The following is a 10,294-nucleotide window of genomic DNA, read 5'->3' on the forward strand; positions in this document are numbered from 1 at the left end:
GGGGGGGGAAGAGATGTCAAGTTACCAGAACTGTTTCATCATTTTGGACACTACTATTCAAATAAGGTTGAACGCACAGCATTTCTGATACATTCTCCTTTCTAAGATTACTGATAGGAAAAATTTAAACATACCCGCCCACGAAAACAATGAGAAAAAAAAAGAGTGATGGGCCACAAGAGATTAATATAGTAATAATCATTATTTTCTGGTGTAATTTCCTCGCAGTTTTTGGATTTCAGGTGCTTTGTATCTATGCTGAACCTTATAAAACTTATTCTGTTCATATAAATACAGAGTACTTTGCTGCTAAACATGCAAAAGTTGCAGCCAAGGAAGCATTCCTTGTTCATCAGATCTCTACCTCTCCATGTGACAAGTTTCATGTCCATTGCCTGATGCCAAGTGGCAAAATGAGCCACAGCAATCTCTCAAGACCGTATATTCAACAAAAGAAAAAAATATTAATAGGACTTTTAATAGTAGAGCAAAATGTAATACAGCATTGGCCATATTACTGGTGTTAACAAGGGAACTATACCCACGGCTTATCCAAGGGGTCCCACATAATGTGGCCAGTCCAGATTTGCTAAGCCCTCCATGTAACATAAAACCCATCATGCAGGTCTCCTTGAATTTATCTGCCACTAGGCAACTTAGCTGGCACCAAAAAAATGTGAACATGTTGCCCCCTTTTACCCATCCAAGGTTTCACTTTCAGCCCCCACACAGTATGCCATGCAGCAAAACAAGGGTCTCTCCTAGGGGATAGAAAATGGAGCAAAAAAGAGGAAACTGTATTACAAGTCCTGGATAAAGTCCCCAAGTCAAAACATATACATCCCCCACATACATAAAAGAGAATCCAGTTAAACTGTATGCAGTAAGCCATTGATCATTTTGTCCTCAAAACTCTTTAGGGGCAGTTGTTTCTAACATGGCCTGCCGAGGAAGGCCTTTCCTTACAGCCCAAGTATCTGCCATGTGGCAGGCTGGATGGGGCATAAATTTTTTTTGAATGGTAAACACAAGGATTAAAGTATCAGTATCGGTTGCCATATCCATTGGGTAATTTTAAGAAACGTATTGGAGCATATCATATCATATCATATAGGAGATACACAAGATTCACTAAAGATCCGCACAAAAATGGACAAGAAACACACGGAAATACACTTTTACATAAAAAATCAGTATAAATAAGCAATATATAATACGTATCATGCATAAATACTAAAATGGAGACACCGTAGTGAGAGACAAGTGAATTCATTTGAAATTGTTATATAGAATGAGGTTTCTTATATGTAGTAATAGTCTATTGTCAACTTTCTGAGAAATTTTAAAATCTATGAAGATGTTTATGCAATGTTTTGTTTGTTTTGCCTAAATCTACTCAAACATAGCAAAAACCAAAAGTAAATCAAAGATTTGAGAAAAAAATTCAATTTTTTTCCACTTACCGATTTTATGCTCTGTTTAGGTTCAATGGATGATTTTTTATGCTTCAATCCTCTAAATATCAGTTTGATTGTAGATTTTGAATCGTAATTTATAAATGATTCAAAATCCCAAGTCCAAGAAATGAAAGAGAGATCAATTGTGCAATTGTGCTTCAAATTTTGAAACTTAAGTACCACCAACAAGAAGAACATACTTTGTTTCGAAAGTGAAATAGGGTTTGTAGATACATATCTTAAGTATTGGCACATATCAGTGTGTATCGTATCGATACGTTAGGATACACTTCATTTTTAAAAATAGTGTATGATATCGGTCCATATCATATCAGTATCGGTCGGCCAATACAATATGATACGGACCGATACTTCAAACCTTGGGGAAACATACCAGTTTTCCCACCACCCACCCCCAATGTGGGAAAGGTAGGATCAACTCAATCCTAGGTCTAAGATATCAGCCCAAATAGAATCAAAAGAATGGCAAAAACAATAATTTAAAAATCAGGAACTACCAAGAAGGTGTGCATGGAATACCAAATCAGTACATGCCAATATATGAGTGGGTAAATGATTGAATTAGGCTCTGAAAATTTGACACTTACCTATTCAAACCTACCTATCCTATTCAACTCAGCCTCATCCCAACTAAATGGGATTCATTACATGAATCCTTTTCCCCCAATCAGCTCTATTTAAAGCCATACTTGATACTAATCCTAAGCTATGCATATAATTACTCACCACTTCAACTAGAGTCATTTCAGGCCTACCCATGGCTCTTTTAGCTCATTCAATCTAAACAAATCACCCCTCTATCAGAGGTATTCCTAAATTAGCTTTAATTTGTTCATTTCTCATTTTATCCTTTCTAGATTTACCATTTATCCATCTCAACATCCTCATTTCAGCTATAATAAATTTATTAATGTGTTGTTTCTTCACTGCCCAACGTTTAACTCCATATATCATTGCTGGTCATATAATTATCTTATAAAATTTTCCCTTGGGTTCTAAAGGAATATGCTGTAATGCTGATCACACAACACTTCAAATGCACCCCTCCACTCCATCCATTATATTTTAATTCTTTGTACAACATCATCCTCTATTTCTCCTTTATTTATGATTGAAACTAGGTATCATCCTCTATTTCTCCTTTATTTATGATTGAAACTAGGTAGTAGGTACCTAAAATTTTCACTTTGCGTTAACTTTCCATCATCAATTCTCACCACCTCACTTGAGTCCTATTGTTACTAAAATTACACATTATATACTTTGTTTTTATTTTACTTATCTTAATACCTTTTGATTCCAAGGTTGATATCATTAATTTCAACTTGCCTCATCCGTGCTTTTGTTTCACCACCAAAACCATGGAACTAAATCTCTCACATCTTGGCCAAAATTTCAGAAGTTTTAGTGGACCCCAAGATGAAACCTGGTTTGTCGGAAGTTTAGAAAATTTCGGAAAAATACATGGTTTCGGCCCAAATTTCTAGCAATAGCCTAGAAAAAATACCTGGTTCAGGCGTTCAGCCCAGGCCGAAAACTGTCCCAAACCCGAGATTTAGTTCCTTGACGAAAACAATATCAAAAATAAATAAAGATCAAATCTTGAATGTCTCTAGTCAACTTGTCTATAATGAGCGGAAAAAAAAATATGAACTTAAAGTTGATTCTTGGCATAATCCAATTGTCGTTGGGAATTCACTACCCCACAGCTCTTATTAGACTAGTCACCACACCATTATACATATATTTAACCATGTCCACATATTCACTCGAAACACATGTTGATGCAGATTAATTCCTAGGGCTGAAATTCGGCTGAAGGAACCCTAAAAGACCTGCTCTGCAAGCCACCTAAAGTGGCTAGACTTTGGGGCTTTTGAGCCAATCATCCTTGGTCTGGGCCAGCCAATCGGCTGGGAGTTTCTGGTTCTCCCAAAATCAGATTGTGGGGGTTCATTTTGGTTAGCTTGGGCAGCAAGCTAATCCTTGGTCAAGGCTTGGTCAAAACAAGCTGAATCATTTCCTTTTGTTTGTTAGTCTTTGTTTCTATTTTACTGTACTTAGTTGAAAACGAGTTGGATTTTAGATTGCTTGGGGAATAAGTCTCAGAGTTTATCCTTGCAGTCTTTCCTCTTTAATTTAAGAAATTAGCACTATAAACTGTAATGCACCTATTGGGTCCTCCCCACGATTTAATGAAGAAGAAACCTTGCTTTGTGCAATGCAATATTGTCCTGTAAGAGGCTGTGGGGTGAGATTGGCTAAGATAGCCATTATCTCCTTCCCCTTTCTACACCAGTCAATACCCTTCTCTCCCCATTCCGAGTTTTGACTTCTAGCAATGAGAGATCCCAATCAGTCCACCATTGAAGGCGGCTGATCATCACTATTGATGCCCCAATTGACCACAAGTTTCTGTTGATCTTTCCAGGAGGTTTCCCTCACCTGCTGTTTCCAGATTTGGGGGTTTTCTCTCAAACCATGATATTGGTTGATCTCTGCAATCAAGAGGCTGTTGTTGCTGATATTAGGAGGATCAAACAACCCTCAGGGACTCCCACTCAATCAATAAATTGGCCTCATCTGAAGTCTGGTTCGTGTGACCTTGAATTCTCCCACTCTTGACCTAAATCAAGAGCTTTGGTATATTGATATCAGTCCATTAGTTTGCTCTGCGATTTTGAGGTTTGTTTCACCCTATTAGGACCTAAACTCAACGGGGGTTTGAGGCCCATTCAATTGGCTGTTGCTGGTGTTCTGTCAATATTCAAATTTCTGGGGTTTAAGGCCTTAACCTACCCCATTAAGTTGGGATAAAGCTTAGTTTGTTGTTATTGCTAAGGCCTTATTGCTGCCTGCGATAGATCTATTCTGGCCTGATTGGTTTGCTACCTTTTGTATTAATTAGCTGGGGTTATTTCCAACATGTGTAGGATATCGTGGAGGGTTTAAAGAACTGTTACTTTTATTTTTTTTCTCCAGATGCTGAGTTAGTCTATTTATTCTGTTATAAGTCTGAAATCAGTACCTATTGTGGGCGTTATCTGAGATCCTATCTGGGGTTAGGGTAGTTGTCACCTAGCTTTACAGCCTTACATTACTTTTCTTCTCTAATACTTGCCAAATTAACTCTCTAGGGACTCTATCATAAGCTTTTTCTAAATCAATAAAGATCTTATACAGATCCACCTTTCTTATATTCTCTAATATTTCCATCAGTCTCATAACCAAATAAATAACTTTGCAATTGATCTTCTTGGCATAAAATAAAATTGGTTATCCGAAATATTGGTTTCAAGTCTCAAGCAGGTTTCAATTACTCTTTACCATAATTTAATAGTATAACTCAAAACTTATTTTCCTCCATTCATTTGGCATTTTTTCTTGTGTTCATATTCTTATTAAACAACTTAGTTAGCCAAGTTATTCCATACCTCTATTGGAATACCATCTAAACCTATGCCTTACCTATTTTCATCTTCTTTAAAATTTCATTTACTTCAAACACCCTAAGTTTTTGAATATATCTAAGACTTGTGGTTTCTTGACGGTTATGACAACCTTCTAAACTACTACTAATTGCATTGTTTTCATTTAGTAAGTTATAGAAATCGTATACTTCCTTTCCCTCATCTTAACTAGTTTATAGATATCCTTTCCCCCTTATGGTTGTACTTAAATTGTTATAGAGATCCTCATATTTCTTACTCCTTGTTTTTCCTACTATCTTCTTAGCTTCAGTTCTAACAAATTTTTAAAATTTTGAATTCTCTTCATCATTAGTCCTTTGCCAAGTTTTAAAACTAGATTTCTAGGCATTAATGGCTGCTTGAACTTCATCATTCCACCGCTAAGTTTCCCTAGAATGTCGTTTCAATTTAGATTCACCTAGAACCTCTTTAGCAACATACTTAATATGAGTAGCCATCTTGTTCCACATCATATTAATGTCTCCATCAAAATCCCACCTGCCCTATTTTACTAATTTACCAGTAAATGTTTTCAAGTTTTCTCCTTCTAAGCTCCACCATTTTATCTTAGAACAAATAATCTCACATTCGTAAGATTCAGGGTATTAAAACACATCTCCATCTAAACCTATCTATCCAATGGTTGAAATTGACATATCATCCTTCCACATGGCCAAAAAAGAAGCTGGGTCATATATGAAGGGCTTCGTATGTGGGCCATGAGAAAGCCCTTTTGCCTTGTGGAATTATAAAGCTTACAAAATGATATCTCCCTCATCTTCATTTAAGCCCCTGAAGCTGGTTCGGCGTGATTCTAAGAAGCTATATTGTTGCTTTTCCTCCAAAAGGACCTAGTTGATGGTAGCTGGGAGTGTTCTCCAGATCCTCCTTCCCATTGGAACCCAACAAAGATTGCTATAAGTAGCCAGTTTGCTGTTTGGGTTGTTTTGTCACTTAGACATCATGTATGCTTTAGCGGTGGTATTCAGAGATGAGGAAATGCATAAAGCTAAGAGGGAAGCCTAAAATAAAGCATTTCTTAATCCATTGGAGTATTTGGACCCACTTCCTAACATGCTCGGTTTGGACTGCATTTTCTGCTTAAACATTATGAGTATGTTTCAGAAATCAAAGTTCAGTCACTGTGCGAGTTGCTGTAGTCTGTGTTAATAGGAAAGAATAACATATAAACAGACGAACATATAGAATGGGGTTTTTTTTTTTCTCTGGTGTGCACATTAGAACAGTTTGCTGGAAACAGAAAATCCATGCCATATTTCCAGTAAATGCCCAGGAAACTTTCAAACCTGATTTTCAATTACTTACCCGTTTCAAAGTTCAACAGAATCTTTGAGCAAACGACCAGACTCTCTTTACGGCATTTCTACGAACAGAAAGAAGTTGTTGAGAGTGGGACAGAATGATCAACGGAAGCAATCAAACAATAGAGAAAACTGTATGGATGTCGACTACAAGAAATTAACAGTTCCAAAATTTCGATGGGAACTTACCTTCTTCCTCTTTCGTGCAAGGATTAAGGACAAATTACTCCTCCGGTTCACCTCGCATTGGTTATGTTTCACCCAAGTCACCTGAAATGCTTGGATTATCCAAGACCTTTCTGGCTTTTTGAGACGTTTAACGTTATAAGAGGAAGTGATGTTAATACTAACGGGAGGATGGAATTTGCATCCTCTTTATCCGGGATCTGGCAGGATTACCACCAACTGCAACTACGCTAGGGTTGGAAAATTTAGCGAGGGTAGGCCCCTAAGACCATAAAAACTGTAGGATTGGAATCTTTTGCTAGGAGTCATGGCCTTTTAGATGAAATGGTGAATCAAAACGATAGAGGGTAAGAAGGAACTTTAAACCTTTACACTGTTCTCTGATGGCGGGGGGATGAATATTTAATGAAAACATTGGATTCCTAATGTAATTTTTCAAAGAGAAAGTTTTCCCTCATTGTTAGTTGAATGATGAAACGGTTTAGATGTGATCCTCCATCACACTCCACCTCTCTCACCCATCTTAGATGATGCCAAAAGGCCACCGTGAATTGACTCAAGGAAACTCCGTCCATTTTCTAATGTACCAAGTTTCTCTTAACCCTTGGTGAGTAGATATTCTTTCCATCCATTTCTTCTTATTGGATTGAGCCGCATCTTCAGCAATTGAGGAGTAGTGATGAAATTTGCTCTTCCTAAAGTTTAATCATTATATCAAATCATCTTTGGTGAATAGATTCTTTGTTCACCTTTATGTAGAAAATCTAAATCCTTTTCGAATTATGATCTCGACAATTCTTTTAATGGACTTAGTTTTCTCCAACCATCTATTGAATTTGACATTGGCGCGACTAGAGAAGGTATGTAGAGTACGATAATAATAACTTTTTTTTTTCTAATAAGGAACCCCTCAAACTTGCCCGGTTTACGGTTCAAGCTCAAGGGTAAATCTCGGTTACATGCAATCACACTTAACCCGTGTAACAAATTAGTCATGAGGAGACTCGAACTAGAGACATCTGTTAACACATAGTGCCTTTGAACTAGTAGAGCTACACCTGTTGTGTTACGATAATAGTGTCACACATCAATGGAAAACTTCTAATCCTGTAATTAATTATTTCTGTTTTTCTTTTCAAAAAGCAATGCATAAAGGAGAAAGGTTTCCTTCACCACAATAAAGTAAACACCCACAAATTTGTCATTGTTCCTTATTTTATATTTGAGGTTCAAAATGCCTTTCAGTATTCCCTGACAACCTTCCATGCACAATGACGAATATCGGTGTCTTTCACCATGGCTTGAGGAAAAGGCACTCTATATGAAAATTAAGTTTCCTTCTTTTTTTGGCAATGGTCTTGGTATTATGGATAGAATTCTTCTCCATAGAGCCCAGATTAGAGAGTGATCCCATAGTTAGGGTTACCTCAAGATATATGCCCAAGCCTAACCGTGATCACTCTTTGATCCCTAAGCTTTATGGAGAAGAGCTAAATTCTGATATTATGCTTCAAAACTTTCTAAAACCACATTTGATTATTTCTTAGAAAGCCCCAGTGTGGTCCATCCTGTCTTCGATGGGAGAAGGACCTATGAACTACAAATGGTTTGTCGGTGTAGGGTACCCAAACTGAGATTTTGTCCTCCTCCAACAATGTTGCTATACTAAGAGCTTCTACAACAACTGTGTAACTGCATGGGTTGAACTTTGACAGTTTGTCGAAACTGACTCAGGAGCGTTAATTATTGACAATTAATAGTTCTTGTAGGTAATAATCCTTTAGATGAGAAAGCTTGTTATGTATGCCTCATTTGTTATGCTCTCTCATGTGCCTAGTGGAGGTAATAGGGTGGCAAATATAGGTGCAACTAGCCTATCATCAAAACCCTACCTCAACCCTAGGTCCTCTTTACTCAACCCAGGACTAGTCCAGTCGAAGTCGGGTATAGTCGCTCAATCCCAATCCTACTAAGGTAGACTTTGATTGATACTGATTGGACCAGGCTGACCCTGATTGACCTTGACAGTCCCTATCCGGATTTATGTTATTATTAACTATAATTATGTATTATGCATCTAATATATACAAGGCCAGGCCAGGCTAGGTTTAGCCTGAGGCCTCAGCCCAGGCCTATCCCTTCATGGACCTGAAAATCTAATTCTTAGTCCATACCAACTGCATATTGGGCTTGGGCTAACTAGGTCAAACTTGCACCCCTAGTGACAAATATTCTCTAACTAAAGAAGCAACAATGTTCTACCAAAAAAAAAAAGAAGCAACAATGGATGTATTCAATTCTTCATTGACATCCATGGCAGTCACAGATCCTCGTTAAGATGCCAACAGAGAGAGAGAGAGGTCTGATGGGCATGAGGTGATCTTGTGTGGAACATATTTAATTTGAAATAAAGATAATAAATCTGGTGGGGGGAAATTAAACAGTAGACATTATAACTATTATAAATGTAATTAATGGTATGTAACGCCTGAGCTCCAGGCTCCATTACTAAGGGTTGCCAGGACAGATTTTATACATATCATGTTATGTACTTTTCCATTATTTCATTAAATACCAAAGAACAAATGGATTTATTGCTAAATTATTTTTCTTCTCATAAATGGGCTAATGGGGATCACTTTGGTGTGACCCCATCAGCAAACCCATTACCAAAGCTCTAAACCTTAATCAACTTCTTATATTTCCCTTTCTCTTTGATACTTTCAAGTATTCTTTTTTTATATATTTTTGTATTTTCTCCTGAATTAAATTTCTTACCAAAGCCTCTTGGGCAAGTCCTAGCTCATTCAATCAAATCACCTACCTTGAGTATTGAAACACACTTCTTCTTCTTCTTAGTTGCAAGACTTAATACCTTCTACGGTCTTCTGCCTCAGTGAGTCAGTTCAATCTATTTTGGGACCCATTTCTTGGAATTGGAGTTCACATGAGGTCATTGGGCTGGGGTGGGGCCTATGGACCATGTATACTTGGATGCCTTGATTCCCTCAGAGAATAGCAGTAGAGATGGCTTTATTGGGTTAATGCATAATGGACCCCACATATTTGCTGTTTTGAGCTACCAAAACTAGTACTACCCTGTGGGTTCTGATCTGAATTTCACTGGTTCTGAGATCTGGCCCTGCTCACTTGGACTGTATGTGTAATTAAAAGAACCTGATCCCCACTTTTGGTTGGCCCCCCTCTTGTATGCCCAACTGATTTGGGTTGGGAATGTGCCGGAGTCACGAGCAGCAGTGAGCATCCAATGGTTAGGCTTAGAAATATATCAAGGCTTCTAAACTGTTGGATGCATGCTCATTACCACTCATTGTTCATCATAAAGGATCCAAACTAAGTTTACCACCAAGAATCCTCTTCCACGTTTTAAATTTTTAGAGAGAATAAAAAATAATCTGAATATAGGTGATGAAATTACTACTCTCTTTTACTTTTCCCACCTACGCTATCATATGGCATTTATTTTTAGTCCACCAAGCCAAAGGGTTGAGCCTTCCTATGCTAAGATGGGGGCTCTACAAGGTATACTTTTCTTTCATTCACGGTGGAGAAAATTTTCTCCCTACTCTATTTTGTAGAAAGTTTCCTTCACCCACTATGAAGGAAATCAACGATTAAATAAGCCAACCTCCTTATTATACAAAGTCATTCATGCCCCAGAGAGTCTAATTCAATGATGGAGACGGGTGTTGACTCTCTCTTTCCTATTCCCTTAAACACGGAAGACATCCATTGGCTTGTCCCTTTCCTAGTCATTAAGGTGAGGTATCAATTAACTGTCTTTAAGTGAGATAGAAATCTATTCCTTTTATGATTA

General features: G+C 37.6%; 1 protein-coding gene across 2 annotated transcripts in view; it reads right to left on the reverse strand.

Annotated features, from left to right (window-relative positions):
* LOC122093700 overlaps positions 1-6,813 on the reverse strand; it is a 10,170-nt gene extending 3,357 nt beyond the window's left edge. Inside the window, exons 1-2 of one of the 2 annotated variants that reach the window (XM_042664232.1) lie at positions 6,460-6,813; positions 6,275-6,332 (exon numbers count right to left, since the gene is read on the reverse strand). The gene's annotated coding sequence lies outside the window, so the exon portion shown is untranslated. The remainder of the gene's footprint in view (positions 1-6,274; positions 6,333-6,459) is intronic. The other variant, XM_042664153.1, reaches the window with a different exon arrangement.
* Between the last annotated feature and the right edge of the window lie 3,481 nt (positions 6,814-10,294).

The sequence above is a fragment of the Macadamia integrifolia genome, chromosome 1 (assembly GCF_013358625.1).
Source record: "Macadamia integrifolia cultivar HAES 741 chromosome 1, SCU_Mint_v3, whole genome shotgun sequence".
NCBI classification, from domain to species: Eukaryota; Viridiplantae; Streptophyta; class Magnoliopsida; order Proteales; family Proteaceae; genus Macadamia; species Macadamia integrifolia.